Source organism: Leucopleurus acutus, assembly GCF_964270905.1.
Source record: "Leucopleurus acutus genome assembly, chromosome: 9".
Lineage (NCBI taxonomy): Eukaryota > Metazoa > Chordata > Mammalia > Artiodactyla > Delphinidae > Leucopleurus > Leucopleurus acutus.
Window position 1 is genome coordinate 41,061,783 of NC_139144.1, and position 21,360 is coordinate 41,083,142.

A 21,360-nucleotide genomic window follows, 5' to 3' on the forward strand; every position below is an offset into this window, starting at 1 on the left:
CGCTCTAGAGCCTGTGAGCTACAACTACTGAGTCGGTGAGCCACAACTACTGAAGCCCACGCGCCTAGAGCCCATGCTCTCCAACAAGAGAAGCCACCACAATGAGAAGCTGGTGCACCGCGACGAAGACCCAACACAGCCAATAAATAAATTAATTAATTAAATTTTTAAAAAATCACTTGAAAACTTAGCTTTAAAAGGCATATTGATTGACTATTTTGAAGTAAAAGCATATGAGTTTCCTTCGCCTGTGTAAAACCCTCAGTGACTGCTTCTGGGCATCAGGCTTAGTATAAGATCCTTTTTGATTAGCTTCTCCAATGCCAGATTTTTCTTTCAGTTATCCTAGTATCTTCCTCTTTGAAGGAATACATTTTTCAGAGTTACTCTAGCCTGAGTACAGGCTACTCATGTGGGAAATAGCTCCTTTCCTTGTTCTTCAGTGACAATCCTCTTTTTAAAATTTGCCTGAATTTTTAATAGCTTAAGAAATCAGCTTACCATTGTCTCATGGAGGCCTCTACTCTCTCACTCCTACTTCCAAACTATATACACCCCAAAGGTAGATAACCTTCCTGTAGTAGCGCGTTGTAATTTATATTTCCTATATCATTGTGCTATAGTTGTCTCTTTTCTACCCTTTTCTTTTGCATTAAACTCCTAAGTTTCATAACTGAGTTGCAATAAAGGATATGCAGCCTCCTTAACTCAGTGGCTGACACACTGTTGGTGCTGAACAAATGATCTTTGCATGTGAGCAAGTGAGGCTCCAGGAACATGCATTAGGCTAAGTCTGGTCATCCGTACACTTGCTCCTTTTCTTTCTGGAATTCAGGTTCAAGTAGTCTTTTTGGTAGCTGATACAGTCTCCCTATCCCAAGGTGTTTTGTCTCCTCAAACACTGGTTCCTCCTCCTCTGATCTCTAGCCTCAAGGATATTTCATTTTTAGTGTTCTTTCTCCTAATTGCAAATATAAAACAGAAAATATCATTTAGGTGGTCTTCAACAGAGAAGTCACAAAACATTTCTTCCATACATAGTAAGTTGAGAACAGAGAGCTGAGTTGCTATGTGTATTCTAGGCAGTTAACTAGACCTACTCTTAAGCTAAGAGGTTCATTCCTGTACAAGGGCTTCATAACACAACATGGGGTTCAAACCTTTGCCTCAGCATAATCACAAATACTAAACATTGTGAACTTTCAGGATTGATCAAAAAGAATTAAAATAATTTACATTAAATCCACGAAAGCCAAAATTCTATTCTCTGGAAAGTTGTAAACTTTCCAGCATTTCACAAAATCTTTCCTATGTTAGTGCTGGGACTACAGTTTTTAAATCTTTTCCAAGATAATACCTGGCAGTCTGACAAGTTGAATTACTGAAGGCAGGATGCAGCAAATCTCTGTTTTTTTTCTTTTTCACCATACCTGTTGCACACAGAAACCCTTCTCCTATGATTACCCTACTTCCCAGAGGCCTAAAGGTGCAACCCACAACAAATGGATGGTATCTGTTTGTCTCAAGTAGGCCATTTGCATTTTTGAAGTTGATGTCCATTCCAAAGTGGTGATCCTAGAGTTTTGTCATCTCCTCACAAGAGAGGAGGCCACTTCTTTAAGTGAAATCATTATAACCACATGTAACAGATACTATATGATCAAGATCAAGAATGAATGTTTCATATGATCAGTCGGTTCAGAAAAAAATAAGAAAAAATGGAGGTAGAATAATCTTTAAAGCATTATTGAAAGCTCTGGAGAAGTCTTTGCACAACAGATAGAACATTGAGAGGCAGGTATACAAGTAAAGAGGTCTGTGGGTTTTGTGTTGGAGAATCTATATTCAGGAAAGGGGACTCTAAAGAGACAAAGTAATGTCAAGTTTGAATTAATTTACATTTTGCCAGGATACTACAGTCTAAAAATCACCTATTTCCCCTTCCCTCCATTCATATTAAACTCCTCTATGTCAGTTTCTAAGTAATGAAATATAGCCAAATGTAAACTTGGTGAGAATTTGGCCGTATAGATGCCCAGGCTCCATCTAGTGGCAGAAGGTAACTAAGTTTTTACCATTTTCCCAGAGCCTTAAAAAAATATATTTAATAGAGTTTGCATCTTGAGGACACTATGAATTAAGTTTTATATTCTTTCTAAGAAACAGTAATATCCAAGGTTAAAAACTTATTTTCACCATATTAGTTTTGTACCACTTCTAATGAGACTATTTTATTTCTTCTGCTTTATAAAATTTAACCTACACAGTAATTACAGTGAATATCCATTTTTGTAAGTTTTTGTTCTTTTGGTTTCTTCATTTTTTTTTGTCATTCAAGAGGACAAACACAAATTGCACAATCAAGCTAAGATGCCATAAATTGTCTCATGGTTCAAAAAATTATAAAGCTTATGAACAAAAAATAATAATAAATTAATGAAATAGTGATATAATTAAAGAAAGTTAGAACTGGGTGAATAAGCTAAGTTGACTAGCTAAAAGTGAGATACGAAGTGGTAAAGTACAATACTATATTTTCAATTTAAGCATTTTACTTCTTACATGGTATTTCTTTCAGTGTCTTGAGTTGTTATTTGCTCCTGTTTCAACAGTTTTTTCCTTAAATATATTTTAAAGTCCTGATGAATTAAGGTATTGTCATTTACCTGTGTGTACATACATATGATTGTGTGTGTGTGTGTGTGTGTGTGTGTGTAGGGTGTTTTACTCTTTATCAGATCAGTTTGGATGTGAATTTTGTGAGGCAAGTTAGTTTAAAAAAACAGTTATTTTACCAGTTTTTTATAGTAAATTTTAATCTGAGATTAAATTAAATTATGTATTAAATTTTACATATAAATACTAAACATATACTTGTTAATATTTATAATTACGTATATCTGAAAATATTAGATAAAATAGATACAATTTATTCACTTCTAAAACCTTCCCAATAAAAGTGTCATTGCAAATTTAACATGCATTTTGGTTTGGATATAAAATCTGAGCATCTCTGCGTAAGACCAACTCTATATATCTATTATAAAAGATCGGGAGTATTTCAGTATCCTACCTGAATATTTCAGTAGGTTGCTGTAGCATGGAATCAGAGATATATCAATTGTTTAAATAAAGAAACCATGAAGAACAACAAATGTTTTTAAATAAAACTGGAAAAATCAGTATAATTTGACAGCATCCCTCCTACCATCTCCATATTAAATATTCATATTGTACACACTGTATTTTTCCTCTCAGTTTTTCTCTTACCCCCTTAAAAGGAAGGTAATGGGATTTCTCCCATGATGGTTATTATTTTCCCAGTATGCCTTCCTCTAATTCTTTCATATCAAAGAATTAAAAAACAAAATAATACAAATATATATACAAAAACTTGAACAGTCAATTAATTTGTTTCTGACTATTGGAACACATTCTTAAGGTAAATTGCCTGTATCAGTGCAGATTATTTAATAAATTTGTTCTGCTCTTAACTATACTATGAAAACCAAGATTATTCTTTATCAATATATTTGCTTATCGTCTTTTTATATTGGAAGTTTAAAAGAATTCTTATTACTCCAAAGATTGTACTATTCTTGAAGTATGAGGTTTTTATTTAAGCATTAGGTATGCCTAATTTCTATTCTTTAATTGTTTTTTAGAATATACAGGTTGATCTTCATAGTTATGTGTATATGGCTTACTATTTTCTTTACACAGAAAAAAGTTAATATAGTATATTTAAATCAGAATTTACCAGTCCTGATAACTTGTGTTTTTACTCTCTTCACCTCTTATTGGCCCATTCCTATCCCATTTGGTATGACATACTTCTGACAATTTTTCATTAAGATTCATAAAGTGTATTTGATTTTTCAATTGACATTTGCTAATGATGTGTTATTGGTATTGCATTTTTCTTATTAATCATATATTTCTATTCAACGAGGAAATAAAGTTTCCTGTAGTAATTAAAATTTTTTTAACATCTTTATTGGAGTATAGTTTCTTTTCAATGTTGTGTTAGTTTCTGCTGTATAACAAAGTGATTCAGCTATATGTATACATATATCCCCATATCCCCTCCTTCTTGCATCGCCCTCCCACCCTCCCTATACCACCCCTCTAGGTGGTTGCAAAGCACCGAGCTGGTCTCCCTGTGCTATGCAGGTGCTTCCCACTAGCTCTCTGTTTTACATTTGGTAGTGTATATATGTCCATGCCATTCTCTCACTTCGTCCCAGCTTACCCTTCCCCCTCCCTGTGTCCTCAAGTCCATTCTCTACATCTGCGTCTTTATTCCCGTCCTGCCCATAGGTTCATCAGAACCTCTTTTTTTTTTTTAGATTCCATATATGTGTGTTAGCATACGGTATTTATTTTTCTCTTTCTGACTTCACTCTGTATGACAGACTCTAGGTCCATCCACCTCACTACAAATAGCTCAATTTCATTTCTTTTTATGGCTGAGTAATATTCCATAGTATATATGTGCCACATCTTCTTTATCCAACCTAAGTTGATGGACACTTAGGTTGCTTCCATATCCTGACTATTGTAAATGGTGCTACAATGAACATTGTGGTACATGACTCTTTGAATTATGCTTTTCTCAGGGTCTGTGCCCAGTGGTGGGATTGCTGAGTCATATGATAGTTCTATTTTTAGTTTTTTAACGACCTACATACTGTTCTCCATTGTGGCTATATCAATTTACATTCTCACCAACAGTGCAAGAGAGTTCCCTTTTCTCAACACCGTCTCCAACATATATTGTTTGTAGATTTCTTGATGATGGCCATTCTGACCGATGTGAGGTCATACCTTGTAGTTTTGATTTGCATTTCTCTAATGATTAGTGATGTTGAGCATCCTTTCATGTGTTTGTTGGCAACTGTATATCTGCTTTGGACAAACGTCTATTTAGATCTTTTGCGCATTTTTGGATTGGGTTGTTTGTTTTTATGATATTGAGCTGCATGAGCTGCTTATACATTTTGGAGATTAATCCTTTGTCAGTTGCTTTGTTTGCAAATATGTTCTCCCATTCTGAGGGTTGTCTTTTCGTCTTGTTTATGGTGTCCTTAGCCGTGCAAAAGCTTTTAAGTTTCATTAGGTCCCATTTGTTTACTTTTGTTTTTATTTCCATTTCTCTAGGAGGTGGGTCAAAAAGGATCTTGCTGTGATTGATGTCATAGAGTGTTCTGCCTATGTTTTCCTCTAAGAGTTTGATGGTGTCTGGCCTAACATTTAGGTCTTCTTTTTTTTTTTTGCGGTATGCGGGCCTCTCACTGCTGTGGTCTCTCGCGTACGGGGCACAAGCTCCGGACACGCAGGCTCAGCGGTCATGGCTCACGGGCCCAGCCACCCCGCGGCATGTGGGATCCTCCCGGACCAGGACACGAACCCGTGTACCCTGCATCGGCAGGCAGACTCTCAACCACCGTGCCACGAGGGAAGCCTTTCTCTTTTTTTAACATCTTTATTGGAGTATAATTGCTTTACAGTGGTGTGTTACTTTCTGTTTTATAACAAAGTAAATCAGTTATACATATACATATGTTCCCATATCTCTTCCCTCTTGTGTCTCCCTCCCTCCCACCCTGCATATCCCACCCCTCGAGGTGGTCACAAACCACCAAGCTGATCTCCCTGTGCTATGTGGCTGCTTCCCACTAGCTATCTATTTTACGTTTGGTAGTGTATATATGTCCATGCCAGTCTCTCACTTTGTCACAGCTTACCCTTCCCCCACCCCATATCCTCAAGTCCATTCTCTAATAGGTCTGTGTCTTTATTCCCATCTTAACCCTAGGTTCTTCATGACCTTTTTTTTTTTTCTTAGGTTCCATATATATGTGTTAGCATACGGTATTTGTTTTTCTCTTTCTGACTTACTTCACTCTGTATGACAGACTCTAGATCCATCCACCTCACTACAGATTTCTCAATTTCGTTTCTTTTTATGGCTGAGTGATAATCCATTGTATATATGTGCCACATCTTCTTTATCCATTCATCTGATGATTGGCACTTAGGTTGCTTCCATGTCCTGGCTATTGTAAATAGAGCTGCAATGAACATTTTGGTACGTGACTCTTCTTGAATTATGGTTTTCTCAGGGTATATGCCCAGTAGTGGGATTGCTGGGTCGTATGGTAGTTCTATTTTTAGTTTTTTAAGGAACCTCCGTACTGTTCTCCATAGTGGCTGTATAATTTACATTCCCAGCAACAGTGCAAGAGGGTTCCCTTTTCTCCACATCCTCTCCAGCACTTATTGTTTCTAGATTTTTTTGATGATGGCCATTCTGACCGGTGTCAGATGATATCTCATTGTAGTTTTGATTTGCATTTCTCTAATGATTAATGATGTTGAACATTCTTTCATGTGTTTGTTGGCAATCTGTATATCTTCTCTGGAGAAACTTTTATTTCGGTCTTCTGCCCATTTTTGGATTGGGATGTTTGCTTTTTGTTATTGAGCTGTATGAGCTGCTTGTGAATTTTGGAAATTAATCCTTTGTCAGTTGCTTGATTTGTAAATATTATCTCCCATTCTGAGGGTTGTCTTTTGGTCTTGTTTATGGTTTCCTTTGCTGTGCAAAAGCTTTGGATTGGAAGAATCAACATTGTGAAAATGAATCTACTACCAAAAGCAATCTACAGATTCAATGAAATCCCTATCAAACTACCATTGGCAGTTTTCATAGAACTAGAACAAAAAATTTCACAATCTGTATGGAAACACAAAAGACCCCGAATAGCCAAAGCAATCTTGAGAACGAAAAATGGAGCTGGAGGAATCAGGCTCCCTGACTTCAGACTATACCACAAAGCTACAGTTATCAAGACAGTATGGTACTGGCACAAAAACAGGAATATAGATCAATGGAACAGAATAGAAAGCCCAGAGATAAACCCACGCACATATGGTCACCTTATCTTTGATAAAGGAGGCAAGAATATAGAGTGGAGAAAAGACAGCCTTTTCAATAAGTGGTGCTGGGACAACTGGACAGCTACATGTAAAAGTATGAAATTAGATCCCTCCCTAACACCAAACATAAAAATAACTCAAAATGGATTAGAGACCTAAATGTAAGTCCAGACACTATAAAACTCTTAGAGGAAAACGTAGGCAGAACACTCTATGACATAAATCACAGCAAGATCCTTTTTGACCCACCTCCTAGAGAAATGGAAATAAAAACAAAAATAAACAAATGGGACCTAATGAAACTTAAAAGCTGTTGCACAACATTTAGGTTTCCTCCATTCTATTTCCAAGTTTCTGGTCATCATTACTATCATTACTCTGAATTCTTTTTCAGGTAGACTGTCTATTCCTTCTCCATCTGTTTGTACCATCTTTAATTTCTTTCTTCAGTGTCTTATAGTTTTCTGCATACAGGTCTTTTCTCTCCTTAGGTAGGTTTATTCTTAGGTATTTTATTCTTTTTGTTACAATGGTAAATGGGAGTGTTTCCTTAATTTCTCTTTCAGATTTTTCTTTGTTAGTGTATAGGAATGCAAGAGATTTCTGTGCATTAATTTTGTATCCTGCTACTTTACCAAATTCATTGATTAGCTCTAGTAGTTTTCTGGTAGCATCCTTAGGATTCTCAATATATAATATAATGTCATCTGCAAACAGTGACAGCTTTACTTCTTCTTTTCCAATTTGGATTCCTTTTATGTCTTTTTCTTCTCTGATTGCTGTGGCTAAAACTTCCAAAATTATGTTGAATAATAGTGGTGACAGTGGACAACCTTGTCTTCTTCCTGATCTTAGTGGAAATGGTTTCAGTTTTTCACCATTGAGAATGATGGTGGCTGTGGGTTTGTCATATATGGCCTTTATTTCTTTGAGGTAGGTTACCTCTATGTCTACCTTCTGGAGAGTTTTTATCATAAATGTGTGTTGAATTTTGTCAAAAGCTTTTTCTGCATCTATTGAGATTATCATATGATTTTTATTCTTCAATTTGTTAATATGGTGTATCACATTGATTGATTTGTGTAAATTGAAGGATCCTTGCATCCCTGGGATAAACCCTACTTGATCATGGTGTATGATCCTTTTAATGTGCTGTTGGATTTTGTTTGCTAGTATTCTGTTGAGGATTTTTGCATCTATGTTCATCAGTGATACTGGTCTGTAGTTTTCTTTTTTTGTGATATCTTTGTATGGTTTTGGTATCAGGGTGTCGGTGGCCTTGTAGAAGGAGTTTGGAAGTGTTCCTCCCTCTGCTATATTTTGGAAGAGTTTGAGAAGGATAGGTGTTAGCTCTTCCCCAAATGTTTGATAGAATTCGCCTGTGAAGCTAACTTGTCTTGGGCAGGAAGTCACCTTGTCATGGGTTTCTTAGAAGATTTTTAATCACAGTCTCAATTTCAGTGCTTGTGATTGGTCTGCTTATATTTTCTATTTCTTCCTGGTTCAGTCTCAGAAGGTTGTGCTTTTCTAAGAATTTGTCCATTTCTTCCAGGTTGTCCATTTCATTGGCATATAGTTGCTTGTAGTAATCTCGCATGACCTTTTGTATTTCTGCAGTGTCAGTTGTTACTTCTCCTTTTTCATTTCTAATTCTACTGATTTGAGTCTTGTCCCTTTTTTTTCTTGATGAGTCTGGCTAATGGTTTATCAGTTTTGTTTTTCTTCTCAAAGAACCAGCCTTTAGTTTTATTGATCTTTGCTAATGTTTCCTTCATTTCTTTTTCATTTATTTCTGATCTGATCTTTATGATTTCTCTCTTTCTGCTAGCTTTGGGAGTTTTTGTTCCTCTTTCTGTAATTGCTTTAGGTGTAAGGTTAGGTTGTTTATTTTAGATGTTTCTTGTTTCTTGAGGTAGGATTGTATTGCTATAAGCTACCCTCTTAGAACTGCTTTTGTTGTATCCCATAGGTTTTGGGTCGTCGTGTTTTCATTTTCATTTGTTTCTAGGTATTTTTTGGTTTCCTCTGATTTTTTCAGTAATCTCTTGGTTATTTGGTAGTTTATTGTTTAGCCTCCATGAGTTTGTATTTTTTACAGAATTTTTCCTGTAACTGATGTGTACTCTCATAGCATTGTGGTCAGAAAAGATACTTGATATGATTCTAATTATCTTAAATTTACCAAGGCTTGATTAGTGACCCAAGTTATGATCTAGCCTAGAGAATGTTCCATGAGCACTTGAGAAGAAAGTGTACTCTGTTGTTTTTGGATGGAATGTCCTATAAATATCAATTAGGTCCATCTTGTTTAATGTATCATTTAAAGCTTGTGTTTACTTATTTTCATTTTGGATGATTTGTCCATTGGTGAAAGTGGGTGTTAAATTCCCCTACTATTATTGTGTTACTGTTGATTTCCCCTTTTATGGCTGTTAGCATTTGCCTTATGTATTGAGGTGCTCCTATGTTGGGTGCATAAATATTTACAATTGTTATATCTTCTTCTTGGATTGATCCCTTGATCATTATGTAGTGTCCTTCTTTGTCTCTTATAATAGCCTTTATTTTGAAGTCTGATACGAGAATTGCTACTCCAGCTTTCTTTTGATTTCCATTTGCATGGAATATCTTTTCCATCCCCTCACTTTCAGTCTTTATGTGTCCCTAGGTCTGAAGTGGGTCTCTTGTAGGCAGCATATATATGCGTCTTGTTTTATATCCATTCAGCCAGTCTATGACTTTTGGTTGGAGCATTTAATCCATTCACATTTAAGGTAATTATCAATATGTATGTTCGTATTACCATTTTCTTAATTGTTTTGGGTCTGTTTTTGTAGGTCTTTTCCTTCCCTTGTGTTTCCTGCCTAGAGAAGTACTTTAACATTTGTTGTAAAGCTGGTTTGGTGCTGTTGAATTCTCTTAGCTTTTGCTTGTCTGTAAAGGTTTTTATTTCTCCATCGAATCTGAATGAGATCCTTGCTGGGTAGAGTCATCTTGGTTGTAGGTTTTTCCCTTTTGTCACTTTAAATATGTTCTGTCATTCCTTTCTGGCTTGCAGAATTCCTGCTGAAATTTCAGCTGTAAACCTTATGGAGATTCCCTTGTATGCTATTTGTTGCTTTTCTCTTGCTACTTTTAATAGTTTTTCTTTGTATTTAATTTTTGAAAGTTTGATTAATATGTGTTTTGGTGTGTTCTCCTTGGATTTATCCTGTATGGGACTCCCTGTGCTTCCTGGACTTGACTATTTCCTTTCCCATGTTATGGAAGTTTTCAACTATAATCTCTTCAAATATTTTCTGTCCCTTTTGTTTTTCTCTTCTTTTTCTGGGACCCCTATAATTCGAATGTTGGTGCGTTTAATGTTGTCCTGAGGTCTCTGAGACTGTCCTCAATTCTCTTCATTCTTTTTTCTTTATTCTGCTCTGTGGTAGTTATTTCCACTATTTTATCTTCCAGGTCACTTATCTGTTCTTCTGCCTCATTGTTCTGCTATTGATTCCTTCTAGAGAATTTTTAGTTTCATTTATTGTGTTGTTCATCATTGTTTGTTTGCCCTTTATTTCTTCTAGGTGCTTGTCAAGCATTTCTTGTATTTTCTCCATTCTATTTCCAAGATTTTGGTCATCATTACTATCATTACTGTGAATTCTTTTTCAGGTAGATTGTCTATTTCCTCTTCATATGTTTGGTTTGGTGGGTTTTTACCTTGCTCGTTCATCTGCTGCATATTTCTCTGTCTTCTCATTTTGTTTAACTTATTGTGTTTGGGGTCTCCTTTTTGCAGACTGCAGGTTTGTAGTTCCCGTTGTTTTTGGTGTCTGCCCCCAGTGGGTGAGGTTGGTTCAGTGGCTTGTGTAGGCTTCCTGGTGGAGGGGACTGGTGCCTGTGTTCTGGTGGGTGGGGCTGGATCTTTTCTCTCTGGTGGGCAGGACCACATCCAGTGGTGTGTATTGGGGTGTCTATGACCTTATTATGATTTTAGGGAGTCTCTTTGCTAATGGGTGGGATTGTGTTCCTGTCTTACTATTTGTTTGGCATGGGGCGTCCAGCACTGGAGCTTGCTGGCCATTGGGTGGAGCTGGGTCTTGTCATTGAGACAGAGATCTCTGGGAGAGCTGTCACCAATTGGTCCAATGTCCTGAACTCGGCTCTCCCACCTCAAAGTCTCAGTTCTGACGTCAGGCCAGAGCACCAAGACCCTGTCCGCCACATGGCTCAGAACAAAAAGAAGAGATAAATTAATTAATTAATTAATTAATAAAAATTAAAAAGTAATAAATAAAAAAATTAAGAAAAATTATTAACATAAAAAACAATTTAAAAAAGAGCAACCAAACCAATAAACAAATCCACCAGTGATAACAAGTGCTAAAAACTAAACTAAGATAAACATAAATATCAGAAACAAATCAGTCATAGACAGGAAACTGCAAGTGTACATTTGCTCCTAAGGCCCACCGCCTCAATTTTGGGACAATTCGTTGTCTCTTCAGGTATTCCACAGATGCAGGTACATCAAGTTGCTTGTGGGGATTTAATCTGCTGCTACTGAGGCTGCTGGGAGAAATTTCCCTTTCTGTTCTTTGTTCCCACAGCTCCTGGGGTTCAGCTTTGGTTTTGGCTCCACCTCTGTTTGTAGGTCGCCCTCAGGCATCTGTTCCCTGCCCGCACAGGACAGGTTTAAAGCAGCGGCTGATTAGGGGCCTCTGGCTCATTCAGGTCAGGGGGAGGGAGGGGTACGGAATGCAGGGTGAGCCTGCGGCAGCAGAGGCCAGTGTGACTTTACAATAGCCTGAGACGCACCATGTGTTCTCCCCGGGGAAGTTGTCCCTGGATCACGGGACCCTGGCAGTGGCGGCACCTAATTTTCCATTGTCATAGCCCAAGATTTTCGGCTCTGAAGAGAGGGTCTGGTATGCAGGTTAAAGCAGAAAAAAATAGCCAGCTTACTAGCCTATGGACAGTAATAACCAATCTACCCATATTTTCTGAATCTCCTTAAATTCAAGTCACAGAAAAAAAAGTATTGAAGCAAAATCTCAGGTCTCATTTGTCTTTATTTTTACTATTAAAGTTTAAAGTTTATTTTTGTTGAATAGATGTCTTCTAAATGTAGCAGTGATGTATGTCTTTTAAATTTTTTATATCTTGCACTGTTAAATGCAAAATTTTCAGCAAATTGTCTTATCTACAAATGCAAACTGTAGAGATCCTTTCTTTATATCATGCAGTCGTCTTTTGCCTCTGACCCCTGACCCAAGAAAACCCTCAAGAGCTCCATTCTTAGTTAATGTTGGACATACCTGTTCTTATTTGGAGGTGATGATGTATATAGAAGCATTTGCCACCAACAGATCCTCGCCATTGCTTCGTGTAAGAATATATCCCACTTGGAAACCCTTAGTGCCAGTTGTGTTTAGAATCCGGTATATTTTAGAGCTTTTAAAAGGTACATGTACCATGTATTATGCAACACCCCTAGGGGGTCTGTTGCAGCACCCTTAGTCCAGCAATCAATACTTTTTGTAGCAAATTTGCCAGCCAAAAAAAAAAAAAAAACCATTGGGGGGGGCAAATTTTTGTCTAAATGAAGAATATTAATAGCCTTCTGTCAATTCCAGTTAAGTACTATGGCAAAATTACATAAGAAACATGCACGTACACACAGACATAACAGGTGGATTTCAGAGCTTTTGAATTTCATAGAAGAATTGTAAATTGTACAAAGAATCATCTCTGGAGGTGTCTCCATCTCTCTCTGCCAGAATAGGGGCTTGAATGAAATGGGGTGAGTGGATTTAGAGTTAGTTTCTTAGCAGAGTTATTTAAGACAATTTCCATAACATTTAGCTTCACGTTAAAAAAGTCATACCACATTTAAACTTTGTGTTTTTAAAGACTAAAAAAACTTGCTATATAACCCAAATGTAACATATATTTGACAATTATGTTAAACACAGTCGTTTTCTTAATTTGATTTCTCTGATCAGAAAGGGAAAACTTGTGCTTTTTCTGTTTTTCTAATTTGGAGATTGTTTTTTCAAGCTAATTTATATCCATGCATTTAATAGGACTTCTGTAGCACTCTGTGACATCTATCATCTCATTTAATAATGGCTGTCAGTTCATTTCCCAGTAAAGACAGGGAAAACAAGAATGTTGAGCTACTTTGGAAATCTAGCCATTAAGGAAATAAATCCTCTCTAAGTTTATATTTAATGTTCCTTTTTATTATTTTCATATTATGAAAATGCAATGTGAACATTTTAATGTGTAAATGGAGAGTTGAGTGATTTAATGTCCTTTTTTTTCTCTTTATACAGACTTAACTATAACTCACTTAGAATATTTAAAGGCAAAATTTCTATTCAATTGTAGAACTAGTATGAGAAGGCTTGGGAAAAGAATCAAGGTATTAGAATTTTCACCTACAGAGGTGACTATGTTACAGCTTCTCTGGCTACTTTGAAGATTTTGTCTTTGGTGTTCTGCAGTTTCACTAAAATACATCTGGTTTTAGATTCTTTTTATTTATTTGCTTAGGATTCTCTGGGTTTCTTAAAGTTATGAATTGATGTCTTTCATCAGTTTGGGAAATTTTTGCCTTTAATCCCTTTAAATACTGCTTCTGATGCAGTCTCTCTGCCATCTCATCCTAAAACTCTAATTAAACGTATTTTAAAACTTCATTATTGTGTCCTTTTACACTCCCTTCTGTTTCATCCTCCCACCTTCACTCCTGTCCTCTACCTCCTGAATTTTACTGTGGATTGACTTTTTAGGCTTACACTCGACTTCATCTGTTTTTACTTCGTGTATGTCTAATTTGCTCCAAAGCAAAAACCACTGAATTGTTGTATTTTTTGTTTCTATATCTAGCCAGTTCTTTTTCATATCTTTTATGTAACTTTACCATTTTCCATCGACAAAGCTGAAGCTTGGCATATATACCTCCTTAAAAATATTAAAGATGTATATCTATAATCTATGTCAAATAATACCAATATCTTTTAATACTTAAGATTCTATTCTGTTGTCTTTCATTTCTCTTGCTTCTCATTCGTGGAGTCTTCTCTCCTATGTTTCTGGTGATTTTTAATTGTGCGATAGATATTAAATTTAAAGTTTAATTTATAGAGATTAATGAGTCCTAGGAAAATCCACCAAAGAGGATCTTAAATTACCATTGGCATAGTCTCTAACAATCCAGGTAACCTTAACTCAACCTTGAGGCGTGATATTTTCTACATACATGTTTCAAAGCCAAGCTTCAGAGCATGCAAAGCATGGTTTACTTGGTTTATCCCGTCAGTCCTAGGATGCATCCCTTTGGTCTTCAGTTCAAATTCAGAGTTGATTCGCCAGGGTCACTCCTTTGGGAGACCCTAGACTTTGATTTTCTTCCTCCATCCTCTCCCAGTTGGTAAATTCAGTGAGAGCAAGAGAATCCTGAATGTTGGACTCACTTCTCTGGATTTCCATCCTCTCCCATTGCTTGCTCTGATAATGCCACACAAGCATTCTTTAATTTCCCCCAAAATATTTTAAAATGATTTTGTCATACTTTTTTAGTTTCTTCACTGGAGGAGTGATTACCAAGATTGCCATTCGTCAAAGAGGAAGTTCCATAGGAAGGCATCAACAATCAACTTTGTGTAGAATAGAAATGAGTAGGAGGAATTTAGGTCAGGACAAGGCTGGTAGAGGAAAAAGAGGGTGAAGGAAAAGCCCCACTGAGAGATTTTGGCAATAATCAGTGGTGGAAGTAGGAATAAAGTAGGATCATGGAAGTCAAAGGGAGAAAGAGTTTCAAGAAGAGATAATGAGTAGCACTGTAAGAATGACCAAATAGGATGAGTACTGAGCAAAGGGTACCTGAATGTGGTAATTAGGAAAGCATTAGAGAATTTAATGTGAACAACTTCAAGACTAATTTTAGGATTTTCAGAATTACTAGTTAGGTAAAACATATTTACCAGCTTCTTTAAGAAGCTGGGTAATGGCAAGAAAAGAAAAAGGGTTTTGAGACAATGTAGGACATAATTCTAGTCCATATATTTTAAAACATTTTAAATTAAATCATACCATGATTAAATTGGAATTAAATTTCTTCGTGAATGGACTCCACGGATGATGCTTACCAAACCAATCCTAAAATCTGACAAGACATATAAGAGAAATTTCTTTTAAGGTTGGAAGAAAAATAGTATTAGATCTTCCATATTTTTCTTAATTTGATAATATTTAATTTCTGTGAACTCATCTGCAAACATATCCACCTGTCCGAAAATATGGTTTAGGAATTCAAGACCAGCAAGGTATTTTTATCTTTAAATGGATACATTTTAAAATAATATCATTTTGAGAGATACAGTATATATCCAAGGCTCTATCTTTATCAGCAGAAACCTGAACTTGATTGCCTTGTGTTAGAATAAAACTCACATGATGGACAATTCTGAGACTTTTTAATCTTTTTTATTTGTATGTAACAAAGAATACAGAGTGAAGTAAGTCAGAAGGAGAGAAACAAATATCGTATATTAACGCGTATATGTGGAACCTAGAAAAATGGTACAGATGAACTGGTTTGCAGGGCAGAAATAGAGACACAGATGTAGAGAACAAACGTATGGACACCAAGGGAGGAAAGCAGCGGGCGGGGCGGGGGGGTGGTTGGTGGTGGTGTGATGAATTGGGAGAGTGGGATTGACATGTATACACCAATATGTATAAAATAGATAACTAATAAGAACCTGCTGTATAAAAAAATAAAATAAAATTCAAAAAATCAAAAAAAAATAAAAGGAAACCTTTCTGAATCCCTTCCCGTGGAAATTAATAAATGGTGCTATTCATTGAATACTACCATTGCTTTACTGAGTGGCAAATTCTCTTCTCCTGCTTGCTATACCACGGGGTACCCAACCCCCGGGCCGCAGACCAGTACCGGGCCGCGGCCTGTTAGGAACCGGGCCGCACAGCAGGAGATGAGCAGTGGGCGAGCGAGCAAAGCTTCACTTGCCGCTCCCCATTGCTCCCCACCGCTCGCATTACTGCCTGAACCATCAACCCCCCCACCTCCCGCTGTGGAAAAATTGTTTTCCACAAAACTGGCCCCTGGTGCCAAAAAGTTGGGCACCGCTGCTATACCAGACACTTGTATCAAATACCTTCCGACTGTGTTTGGAAATTAATAAATGAATGAAAGTCTTCTGGGATATTTTACTTTACTATTAGTGGTTTTAATAATAATGTGTTCACGTTCACTCCAATCAAGTTCATCTTTAAGAGGATTTAACAGGTTTTTAAAATGGTAAGGAAGCTTAGACCAACCAATAGGTTAGGAAATTTCTCTTATTACAAGATGATTTTGAACCCAATAACTTGAGTGGAATTTGAACCTTTTGCCTTTTCCCACTGCTGATTTAATAAAGAAAACTGGATTACTCATACTGATTTATTCTAGTCTGCATTTATTTTATGTCCCAACACTAAATATAAGCTTCTGGTTTCATGTAGACGTCTGCCAATGGTCATGTTGCAGTTGGTTAAATAAGCTTTCACAGTGTCCTGGGATTATGGAATTGACTACTTTTCAGGGTCATACATTTATACCTTATATATGTTGGATATACAGTTCCAGTCAAAAGTAATCTTAAAAATAACAAAGATTAAGTTAATATTGATCTGCAATATAGTGGAATATTTCTGTGATTTGTGCTAAATAATGACAGAATTTACTAAAATGAAAGTCAAAGTTACTATTTTGAGAGTCAGTCACAAGGAAGATTCACTTGACTGGTTGGGAGAAAAGCAGAGTTGTAAATTGAAAGTCTTTTCTAAAGTACTTATGGTTTAATAACAATGCCACATGTGGATATACTTGATGTATTTCTTTTTTCCTATGTCCATCTTGCCAGTTATAGAAAGCAAAAAGCTAAACATTCTCTTTATGTGAAGACAATTTGGTTTTACTACTGTGAAACTGGAATGCCACTGGCAGACAGTGAATTATGCTATCTACATACTGCCTAAAATTTTAAAAATAATAATTTAAGTGACATACAGTCAATAAACCTGTAAAGTGGACTGATTTATTAAGTTACACAGGAATCTACTTTGAAACTTTTTTTCTTGGATTTCTTGCTAAAAACTATATTGCTTATAAAGTTAAAAAGTAAATATATAACCTATTAAGGACTTCAATATCGTACAGCAAAACATGTTTACTTTATTGAAATCCCCTTTGCCTAGTGATCTAATGAAAAAATTTTTTTGCATATTTGTTAGGAAAGATAGCAATGTCATGGGCAGTCTTTAGACACCCGTGCAACCACAAAAGAATAGATCTTTGGCCTGGAACACTTCTTTACCTAGAGGCAAAGTGCCTACACAGACTATGCAGGGTTTATCACCTTGAATGGGAACATCTTTCTCTATTTCAGACTCAGTGAGCGCTCCTTTGTTCTGCTGTAGTATGTGTGTCACTGTCCCACAGGCATCTGTATTTCAGACTACATGGAGGAGGAGAAGGGGTCCTTCTACTGCGTAAAGAGAGGGGTGCTAAGCTAATTGCCCTGTTTCCACTACCAAGAGGACCCACTAGCCATGTAGGAACTGATGCACGCTATTGGTGCTGACCTTGCTCTGACTCTTCTCTTCCTTGTTTAACACATTTTTCCACCCAGTGCTTGACTGTGCTGTGTTTTCCTTGGCGAGTCCTATACAAAGATGCAGTGGGCAGAAGTGTTTGGACCTCTCTTCCTGGTGGCTGGCATTGTGATGATCTTTGCTATCCTCCATGGAATTGGAGTACTCCCCTGGCATTGATAACTGGTGCGTGGTGTTCCAATCAACAATATTGTTTCTAATAATATCTCTCAAAATTAATGCTTCTTGGAGCATCATTTAGAAATTGTTTCTCTAGATAACTGAAATTTCAGATATTAGGTCTTGTTTTTCGACATTTATTAAACTGCTAAATTATTGTGAAGTTGACCTATAATTAAGAAAATTATGAAAAATGGTGTGATGGTCCTTTAAAATCTATTTACTCTATGGATATAGTTGGCATTCTTCATCTTGGTCCTCTTTAGGAAGGTAACAGGTATAGTTATGTAATCTTGACAAACTCATTTATATCTGTCTTATGTATTGATGTCTGTTAATTTTGTAACTGGTTTTGTTTTTCTATTTGTGTTGGTTGCTAAATAGCCGAGAGTCAAATATGCAGCAAATATCCGCAGATGTTTTGCTTTTCTCTTCACCTGCACTTCAGTTTTACTTTAAATGTTTTGCTGCATGTATGTTATCTATTGTTGCAGTAACAAATGACCACAGATTTAATGGCTTAAAACAACAAAGATTTATGATTTCACAGCTCTGCAGAAGTCTGGGTTGGCTCAGCTCTTTCCTCTGCTCTAAGTTTCAAAGGGCAAAATCAAGGTGTCAGTCTGCTGGGTTCTTATCAGGAGGCTTTAGGAAAAATGTACTCCAAGTTCATTTAGGTTGTTGATAAAACCCAGAGCCTAGTGGTTGTAGGACTGACATTCCCTTTTTTTTTTTGCTGTCTATCAGCTAGGGGCTGCTCTTAATTGCCAAAAGCCCTCCATCAATCCCTACATTAAGACCTCTGCATCTCAGAACTAGTAGTGTAGTGACATATTAAATCCTTCTCAGGTTTGAAATCTCTGATTTCCTCTTCTGCTACATATTTTTTCTCCTCTTTTGCCTCTAGCCAGAGAAATTTCACTGCTTTCAAGGACTCAGGTGATTAGATTGGGTCCATCTGCATAATTCAGGATGATCTTCCTATCTTAAGGTTTATAAACTTAATTATGTCTGCACAATCCCTTTTGCCTTGTAAGACAATGTACTCACAGTCCCAGAGATTAGGGCATGGACATCTTTGGGGGGTCATTACCCAACCTACTGCAGTACACTTTATAAATATTTGTATACTGTTTTTTGATATGTCATAAATAATATTTTAAGAATAAATCAAGAAAAAATGATTAGATTATGTTCCAATGAACTGGGGAAAAAAGCCCTCAGATTAATATGGATACAAGAAAAGTTTCATTAAATTTTTGAAGGATAAAATTTGATTTATAGTACAATGTAGGTGTTTTCATTTTTAATTTTATATTTAGATATATAAAATAAACATTTACAAACTTTAAACATACATATTTCACCGGGTTTTTTGGGCTATTTTCCTAAGTTACTGAACAAAATAAATGTCTGTCTGTGAATTATATCACTATATTACTAGGACATTATTGCTTTTCCTTATCTCTCTTCTTTGTGTTTGAGTTCATGAAGCAGTTGCTTTATTGAACTAAATTTTGTGTTTATCAGAACCTTAAATCCTTTCACTGTCTAAAATACAGGCATATCTGTTAGTAAAATTTCCCCAATCTTTTCAGGAAGCCTAGCTGTTAGGATGTGGTTTTTTTGAAAATTATACTGACAAAAGTGAGATAAATCTGGGCCCAACTGCTTACTAGTTTTAGAATATTTAAATGTTATGTAAACTCCCTGTTTTGTTTCCTCATTTGTAAATGTGTTTAATAGTAGTTACCTCATAGGACTGAAGGTAGTAACTGTAAATTGTTTAGCAGTATGTTTGGAATGTAGTTAATAGAAAGTCAATGAGGGAGGATTTATTTTTATTAAAACTACTATTACAGGGGGTCAGTGAGAAACATGCCTTTATTGCCATGAAAAAGGACAAATCATAAAAGGGCTTTCTCTGTTCACCTAAAACTTGTTTTCATTTTTAGCCCCTGACATTGATCATAGTTTTTCGTTACATACTGAGTGTTCATATAGACATTCCCACATGTTAACCATCTCTTTTTCTGTATTTTTTCTGCATCTCTGACATTGTCTCAGTCACTTTTCTTCTGAAGTTCGAAGAATTTCCTTCAGGGGCTGTTGGCTGGCAGTGGACTTTCCAAGTTTTTGTTTGTCTGAAAATATTTTTATTTCACAACTCCATTCTTTTTCTTTTTTTAAGATTTTTTTTTGATGCGGGCCATTTTTTTTTAAGTCTTTATTGAATTTGTTACAATATTGCTTCTGTTTTATGTTTTGATTTTTTGGCCCTGAGGCATGTGGAATCATAACTCCCCGACCAGAGATCGAACCCACACCCCCTGCACTGGAAGGTGAAGTCTTAACCACTAGACCACCAGGAAATCCCAACAACTCCATTCTTGAAAGATCTCCCCGTGCCTTTCCCGCAGGTGTAGAATCCTAGGTCGGCAGCTGTTTTCTTTCAGCATGCTAAAGATGTATTTGATTGTCTTAGGACTTCCATGACTATTCTTGAGAGGTCAGCTCTCATCCCAACTGTCAATTATTTGGAAGCAACCTGCCTTTTATTCTTCCCCTGCCCTAGAAACTTTAAGCATTTCCTTTCTGTATTGTGTTTTATAGTTTTAATATGATATATCTAGGCTTGACTTCCTTTTTATTTATTGTGCTTGGCATTCATCTGACTTTGTGAAGCTACGAAATTGTGTTTTATATCAGTCCTGGAAAATCTCCAACCTTTCATTTCTTAAATACTGCCGCTCCCCAACTCTCTCTTCCTTTCCTTTTGGAACTCTGATTAAATGTATGTTAGACCTTCTCACCCTATCTTCCATGTCTTTTAATTTCTTTCTCTCTCTCTCTTTAAAAAAAAAAATATATCCATTGTTTTCTCCCACTACTGCATTTAGATAAAATGTACTTAACAGTTTACAAACCATTTCTTCATGTGTATCTAATCTGATATTATAATCTGATGTTAAACCCAACTATTAAGCTTAAAGATTCTGGTTATTCTGTTTTTTATTACCAGGAGTACTGTTTTCTTAAAATGTATAGCTTTATAGTTTATTTCCTACAAATATTTTCAAACATATCTTTTATTTTTTTCAATATGGCAAAAAGCAAAAGGAGGTTTTTTTAGAATATACGTCTGGTAATTTCAACAGACCTGTTTTAACTTTCTATTATTTGTGTTTATTTTCACTCAGGATGCTTTGTTTTCTTGTGAACTTGATTGCTTTTCATTATATATTGGCCACTGCCTTTAAAAAAATTATATATAGTGATTCTTTAAGGCCTAAAATTAGTTATTTCCTCCAGAGAGAATTTGTGTCTGCTTTGGCTAGACAGTTGAAGATTCAATCAGACAAGTTATTTGGTCCCGCTAAGATATATGGACTTTGCTGCACATCTGAGCAAGTGCTGGCTTGTGATTGCAACTTCTTGGGAACCCTTGTCTGCCACCTACTCTCAGGGCCTAAGAAAATTTCTTTCTGGTATCCTGATGTTAGAAAGGTAGGTGGGATCACTTGAGATTCCAAATTAATGTGGAGGGGGGTTTCTGTTAGATTTCTCATCTTGCATGGTTCT

At 36.2% G+C, this 21,360-nt stretch overlaps 1 protein-coding gene and 1 long non-coding RNA gene across 2 annotated transcripts in view; one reads left to right on the forward strand and one right to left on the reverse strand.

Annotated features, from left to right (window-relative positions):
• Window positions 1-21,360, forward strand: part of AGMO (alkylglycerol monooxygenase) — a 374,037-nt gene that overhangs the window by 260,699 nt on the left and 91,978 nt on the right. The gene's annotated exons all lie outside the window — the stretch shown is intronic.
• LOC309966315 overlaps window positions 1-21,360 on the reverse strand; it is a 106,163-nt gene that overhangs the window by 191 nt on the left and 84,612 nt on the right. The window lies entirely within an intron of this gene.